Raw genomic sequence first — 8,155 nt, forward strand, 5'->3', positions numbered from 1 at the left:
GTGGAGTAGGAAAAAGAGGAAGTCACTGCTGTTCAGTTTCTTATTCAAAAGTATTAATATTCGATTTTCCCAGTTTTACTTATCATCACTTCTCTTAATAATTAAATATTTATTGGAAACAAAAAAAAACTGGCATATTTAAAAAGAAAATTTATTCTCGTTTCATAATCATACAGTCTATATCATATATTTTCAACTAAAATTTAACAAAATTAATTAATACTGTACATTTCTTCATCCTATATATTACATTTTTTTCTCTCAGACCAGAAACACATTTTTTCCAAAACCAGTCATAAGCAAAAACACAAAATATGAAAATACTGTACATCCAAGTGAAGCCTGCCATAATCAAAGAACTACATTTTGCTAAACTTGTGGCACCAACACCTTGTAATCTTAGTAAACATAAAATATTTGGGGTTAAATCATAAAACTACACCTGTACATAATTTTTGTAATTTAACCATTATAAAAACTCTGTCAAGCTTCCAACTCTAGAACATCAGAAGGCATTTTACAAAATGTGTTTTCCAATCATGATTCCCTGAACATTTCCTTTAAAATCAAACAGCAACAGCATTAAAGCTAACTCCCTTGTTACAAAATCAACTCCAGTTAAATTACCAGTCTCTGTGGCGCAGTGGTAAAACACTCACCTGGCACTTCGTGAGTGCTTTTGCCGGGGAAGATTTACTGAGCGCCAATCCTTAACTATAGGCTCTGTTCACCCAGCAGTAAGTGGGTACCTGGTTGTTAAACAATTTGGTGGGTAGTATTCTAGAGAAAAATTTGGATTAAGGACCTACCCAAAACACTATGCATGTTAATGGCCTTACAAAAATGTAAAAACTCTTCTAGAGTGTATAAATAAATAAATAAATAAATAAATCAATATTGTAGTGTTTGTGTGTAAACATCTCGGAGTCATAGTCTGTAGTAGACTCCCAATTTAGAACAAATCTAACTTGTGTTGACCAAAACTACAGTACTATACAGTACAGTACTTTGACAATATATATCAAGCCAAAAATAATTTCTGCATCCAACATTAAAGCCTAGAAGTCTTTGTATCCAGAATAGAAGCAATTAATTTGCAACAAATTTGGCTGAGTGGTGGTTTTAAGTTTTATCCAGGAAATAGATGCATGACAACACCACCTAAAAATTAAATTAATTAAGTTCCAAAATGTGGTGGGAAGATTAATAGACATAGCTAGACCAAGAGCGTACGAGTTTTGCCAAGTTAGAAAAGATTTTGGATGGTATCTCTTGGAACAGTTGTTTAATTGTGCTAATAAAAATGTCTACAGTTTTGAACTATTAATTCTGCACTGGGTGTGGGGGAAGTTATTAGACATATTCTATAAAAGATCATACAGCACTTTTCATTTCAGTTTACCTTAATCGAACTAAATAACCAATAATACTGTATTGTATAATGCATTAACAAAGCCCAGTACTGCACATACCATTAAGATTTTTGCCTGTTAAATTCTTCATCCCAGAATGCAGAATCGAATGTATTGCTAGTTTTCTGATTACCCTAATACAGGGATATTGCTAGTGTTCTGATTACCCTAGTACAGGGATATTGCTAGTGTTCTGATTACCCTAGTACAGGGATATTGCTTGTGATATTACCCTAGTACAGGGATATTGGTAGTGTTCTGATTACCCTAGTACAGGGATATTGCTGTATGATTATCCTAATACAGGACTATTCAAGTGTTCAGATTCAACCTGTCCTCTTTCAAATTACAGTACATCAGAATTTGGCCGTTTGCCTGTATGGCCGAAAATGGATGTAATTTGAAAATGAAAGTGCCCCCTTAATAAGGGGGCACATAAGTTATATATAATAAACACCATCTTTGACACATAGATACAACTTATTAGAGCATAAAAACTAAATAAATACAGAGAGAAACATTGAAAATAGGTCACCAAAAGTTACTAACATGCAGTAAATTTCCTAATTTTTACCCCAAAAATACAACTTCTCCAGACAACTACGACTAAACAGCAAGAGATGGAGACTTTTTACTTGGATTTTCGTGCTTCTTGGGTGCTAATTAACAATACCAAAAGAACAAACACTTTTTGGAACACTATTTTCAGCTCACAGCCAGAATGTCACAATAAATGCAGCGCATCACAGGGGGTTAAGGGTCCTCCTGTAGGTTAGGAGGGCAGGAAGTTCTCTAAGGTTTCAAAACGTTGTGAAAACCGTTAATTGAAAGTTTCCTCTCCAAACCTAACAGAGTAAGCCGGAGGACTCAAGTGCCTCAATGAGGAACTCAGGACTCGGAAAACGGAATAGTATGTCACTTTAGTGAGCCAATTTCATTTCAAATGACGTCCATTTTCGGCCATACTGTACAGGCAAACAGCCAAATTCAGACGTAATTTGTAAGAGGACAGGTTGTCTGATTACCCTAGTACAGGAATAGTGCTAGTGTTTTGATTACGCTAGTAAAGGACTATTGCTAGTATTCTGATTAACATTATACATGATTATTGCTGGTGTTCTGATTACCCTAATAGAGAACTACTGCTGGTGTTCTGATTATCTAAGAATAGGATAATTGCTGTTGTTCTGATTACCCTAATACACGACTATTGCTAGTGTTCTGATAACTCTTGTTTAGGACTATTACTAGTGTTCTGGCTACCCTAGTACATGCCAATTGCAAGTGTTCTGATTACCTTAGTAATTCAGACTATTCAGGTGCTCTGATTATCCTAATACTATTACTATTGCAGGTGTTCTGATTATTCTAGTACAGAACTATTGCTGATGTTCTGATTACCTAATACATAACTGTTGCTGATGTTCTGATTACCTAATACATAACTATTGCTGATGTATAATATCATTGTAAACAATATATCATTGTTTACAGATCTATTAGTTTATGTGATAGTTTCTTCAAAAGCAAAAGAAGTGGAAAATGTCAAAGTTTCAAATAATACTGTATGTTAAAATTATCATGTCTGAATTTTGATGCTGTGTGATAAAAAAAACAAAATCAGGATTTAAATGTTTAGAAACAATCAGAAGTTACTAGGCCTATGAAGCTGTACTACTTTCCAACAATCAAAGATAAATGGAAGTAACACATTTGTTATCCAAGATAACCTTGTACAGCATAACCCTGCATTCTAACCCAGAAAAACCACCACCTCACACATTCCTTAAATCTTAACAAGAAGCTTGCCTCACAGGATATCAAGATGAAAACCCCCCAGCCCTATCAAACTCCCCATACATTACGTCCTCCTTTGATGGAGTGATAAACGGCCGACAGGCCTTAATAATCGACTTGAGAATGGTCCAGGACGGACCGAAACGTCGTCGTCCCTTCACATTCTAGTGTGTGGTCTGGTCATCATACTTTAGCCCCGTTATTGTGACTCATCGCCTGCATCAAGATGAAACTGAATGTATTATGAACATTGCCAGGTCATACTTAGCAATTATAAGCAGACCCAGAGGCTCACCTTTGCCACTTTGTACTGCTTACTAATTGTGGACAATGGATTAAATAATTTATATTTAATTTTGTTCCAATGGTCAAATCAGTATACTGTACTGTATAAGGATTTTGTTAAGTCTGCTAACATTTCCTTCAGTAAAATTTGAAATATTTGCCAAGATTAAGGAAGGATGAGTCGAATATTATTAGTACTGTATAGCAAGATCACGTAAAGTTTCCTTGGAGCACATTCCTTAGAAAGAGTTGTGAACATGCTGCACCTTCTCTTTGAGATTAAGTAATATTAATCAAGTTATTTAATTTTTTTCTTAATCCTTAACCACTCTGCTGCACTGCTGTTAAATATGACAAGCCCTCGGTGCACAGAAAAAATTATTCCTTCAATTTTTTTCTTATATATATTTTTAAAATGCATTCTCTGATCATACGGAAAAAAAAATAGTGCATGCGACATACTTTGGCCGTGATGGAACTAGGAAGTCTGGGTAATATTCAGGTGCTGACAGTACATGCCTGCAGCAGTGAACTCCAGCCCAGCAGTGTGGCAAGAGATGGTGCAAATACACTTTTATATTATTATTTCAACGTCTTTGAATGGCTTTATATCTAGTTTTTTGCAGTAATATTCAGTAGTGAATAATTTGAGGAATTTAAATTATTTAACCGAAGTGGATTATCGCTTTGCTTAAAAATGTGGTGCTAATATCTAGTAACATTATATTACTGCACTAGACAAATAAAAGTGTTTTTGCTGTTATTACACTATATACTCACATTATATATATCTAGCCCTAAATTATTATGAACCATAAAGAACAATTAAGTAATTCTGATGTGTGAGGTAATGAAATCTCAGCACAGTATAGAGCAACATGCTACAACCAGCTGACACAAGCAGATGAAGTTACCTGACAGAGCAAATACCCAGAAAGATATTATGCACATCGCTATTATTACTACAAACACTGCTATTATTAGCACATTCCTGTCACTAAGAATATGAAGCATTTTCCACAAGATTATTGTCTAAAGGAACGTGAGGTTATGTAGCATGATGCATAGAGTTACAAAGCTCAGCTGTCTACTGTGAATAACTGCCTCCTGCTATGATCATAACTAGCATTGTGTCCCAATATCAGAACCTTGTACTTAATTTTTATTACAGTCAGGATCTTCTATGAAATTATCATTGCAAAATAATAATCATGAATAAAATAAGTGCAATTAAGTGGTGCTGTGGCCCTGACTTGCACAAGTGTGCAGTGTGCTCAAGATGTATTTGCTCTGCCAATACTGAGGCGCTCTCAGTCATGAGGGATACAGTGATTTATTTTCACGATGGCATCCATTTTCTGGAGTCCTGAGGAACAGGATGCGAGCTACGTGTACCCGCAGTTGTGAATCTTACAATACACTAATGTCATACGTAGGGCAATGCACCCACTTTTCCCCCATGATACCACAATGGGCATAGTACAGTGGTAAGTTGTAATAGTTGATGACTGACACCAGATATTCATAACTTTCTTTTCATGCTTCGATGCATAGAGTACTTATTGTTTCAATACACTGATTTGCATTCTTGAGAATTTGAGAATTAGAGAATTCTCAATTCTCCAATTGGAGAATGAAGCTTCATACAAAATTGGAGCTTGTGTTTAGAGCCGAGAGTCGAATCTGGGTGCGACTGTAAATTGACTGGGGGCAATTAGTAATTGGTAAAAAAATAACTGTTCATTATATTTTTGATACTGGTAAGCAGTGGTTGTGTACAACTAGTCCTCAATACAAAGGTTCCCAAATCAATTCTAGGCAGCAGACATCTTACATTTTCTAATGAAATGTACTTTACTCAACTCTCAGCTGATGGCATATGACCTTTTCTAAAAAAAATATCTTGCCTCACTTCAAATGTTCAATTTACTTTTCACAAAAAATTCACATTTCAGATGTTTAAAAAAGAAGCTAAAAGATTAAAATGCAATGGGTCAAATTGTTGTATACAGAGTACATGTATTAAAATTCACTTTCATAAGCATATAAATGCATTCAAGGATATACAAGTATACAAAACTACTGTAGGAGACATACCATGCAATAGGTGTTGGATTTAATTAATCAATATTTATTGATTTGTAGCTGTGCACACTGTGTAGGACCTAACCTCCTATAATCTAACATTACCCATCTTAATACAAAAACATTAACACAAAAATAAATATCTGACAACTACTCCTTAATCCTTTGTGGACGGCAGTCCCAATACCAGCTTTACCGACTAAATTATTCAGACATTAAACAAAATACTGTGTCCAGTATAATTGCAGAATTTACAATAAAGCAAATAAAAAAAAAAGACATGTTAAAGTTTTTTAATTTGCAATAATGTGTTGTGGCCAGCACCTGCTAATCTCATCCAGTTGCATGCCTCTTGCCAGTAAACACTGGCTACTAGTGACAGTGGGTCATAGTGCCAATGTAAACAAGTGATTTATTTCAATACCCAATATTAGTGTAAATATCTTATTCATTATAATATACTGTATAGGTATTATTGGAAGAAAATCTGCAATATTTACAAAATGCCCTTAGACCCTCATATCATTAGGCAGCATGCACCTGGAATCGGGTACATTTCCAGAGCATTCGAGAATTATTCATAGTTCTATTTCAAATTAGTGTACAGTATTTCTTATTAATTTCATATTTTATATTTATATATATTATATATATCTATCTATCTCCACCCTTCATTATGCAAATTAGAAGCATATGATCGTGCACTTGCATAATTTTGTTTTTAACAACAAAATTTTAACCGATTGAGGGTGGGTTTGCTCTCGAGTCAATTCAACCACATTTGTTGTTGTGTTGCATGATATTTAAATACTGTACCAAAACCATGGACCTCATTACATTCTTGCATTACAGCATCTCTTAATTATTCTGAACTTCATTATGTACTATATCTCTGGTTAGAAAGTATTAGAAATATTTAAATAGTAAAGACTTAATGATCACTTAGGTGTCATGTCAATGTTGAGAGAGATACTTGCAATTAGTGAGACAGGTATAAATGGATAGGAGACGGAGCTCTCACTCTCCGGTGTTCATTGATAACTAAGCATTAAATGGAAAAAGGTAGACAATTGGAGGACTTTGGAATACACCCCTGTTTTCATGTACAATACATTACTAAATTAAACAAGCCCTGCATCAAATTTTCAAGGAACACATCCTTTGTGAAGACATACTATATAATTCGTAATTTAATGATTAATAATTAATTAAATACACACACACGCATACTACTATAAGAGAGAATGTGTCCCGTCTGTTTAAATTTGGAGGCCATATGATTGGGGTTAGACTTCCGCAAATTGGCAGGGAACCAGTTTGGGATATGGGATGAACATAGGCTGGTCAGGGTCACCAGAATTCAAAAGGAAACCTGGGCCACATTCAGACCCTCTATGATAATTTTTGGTACCGCACTCCAGCTTCACAGCTAAATATTTTCCAAAAACTTAAGGGAGTCACAGCGGCTCGAGTGGGGGTGTGCACGTGACAACGAGGCTAAGTATTGAAACCGCTTAAGAAAACAAAAAATAATAAATTAACTTTTTTTTCTTATAGGCACCATTATTTACTGATTTTGGGAAAATGAACAAATTTTCTTTCAATAATTTGCCCGTACTCGCATAAAACGAATGACTATTCCATGGATTCTAAGGTTTTTCAAGCCAGAGTCCTTTTTTCAGAGTAAAGGGAAACAAAATTTTGGGGAGTATTTCTCACCACTAAACGTCCATTTGTCTGTCTCGGAGACGGACAATCAAATAGACAGAGAGTACAGAGGGATAAGTGGCTGGATGGATGGATGGAAAAGTTGATGGATACAAGAATAGACATGAGTACATAGATGGATGAACAGATAGGTAGATAGATAGATTGACGGATAGGTGGATGGATAGATGGATGGATATGTAGATAGGTAATGTTTTCATTTATCAATTTAAGCATCACACTGTTCTTCCCACGTGCTGAATGCATGTGCTTAGGATAATGTTATTTACTGTGGCTTTGAAGAATGTGTGTGAGAACTCGCTTCTAACATGCAAATAGTTGGTAATATTATTAAATTACTGGAGGCTGGTAACACCTCAAGGTTCACCCCACCACCACAAGCAGGTTGGAAATGAATAGAACTTTCTTCTACAGTAGTGTAGGTACTGTAGCTGGGTTTGCACAAACACACTCGTCTACTAATTAGTGAAATGAAAAATAATCCGAATACTGTAGTGCACAAATACATTATTCTTGTTTATTTTGTTAGTTTCCTTAGTCATTCCAATGTCATTCCAAAATAATTTTATATTTAAAGAAATATTTACAAGGATGTAAAATTAATTACTATTTTTTTTGTAATTTGACATTTTAACAGCAGGAAATCTATTGCCAAGACCACTTTCAAGGTAATTAAAATTATTTTCTGTGATCTTATAAGGAGTTTTATAACTTTATAGAAAAACACAAGTTTGAAAGAAAGGGGCGAGAATTTTGCAGCTCAACGGTTCTAAAGGCTTAGATGAATTACCTGTAAAGTATGACTCCACTCAAATGGACTATGCATTTACAGATGCGCAGACAAACAC

This window comes from Procambarus clarkii, chromosome 92 (genome assembly GCF_040958095.1).
Source record: "Procambarus clarkii isolate CNS0578487 chromosome 92, FALCON_Pclarkii_2.0, whole genome shotgun sequence".
Classification (NCBI taxonomy): domain Eukaryota; kingdom Metazoa; phylum Arthropoda; class Malacostraca; order Decapoda; family Cambaridae; genus Procambarus; species Procambarus clarkii.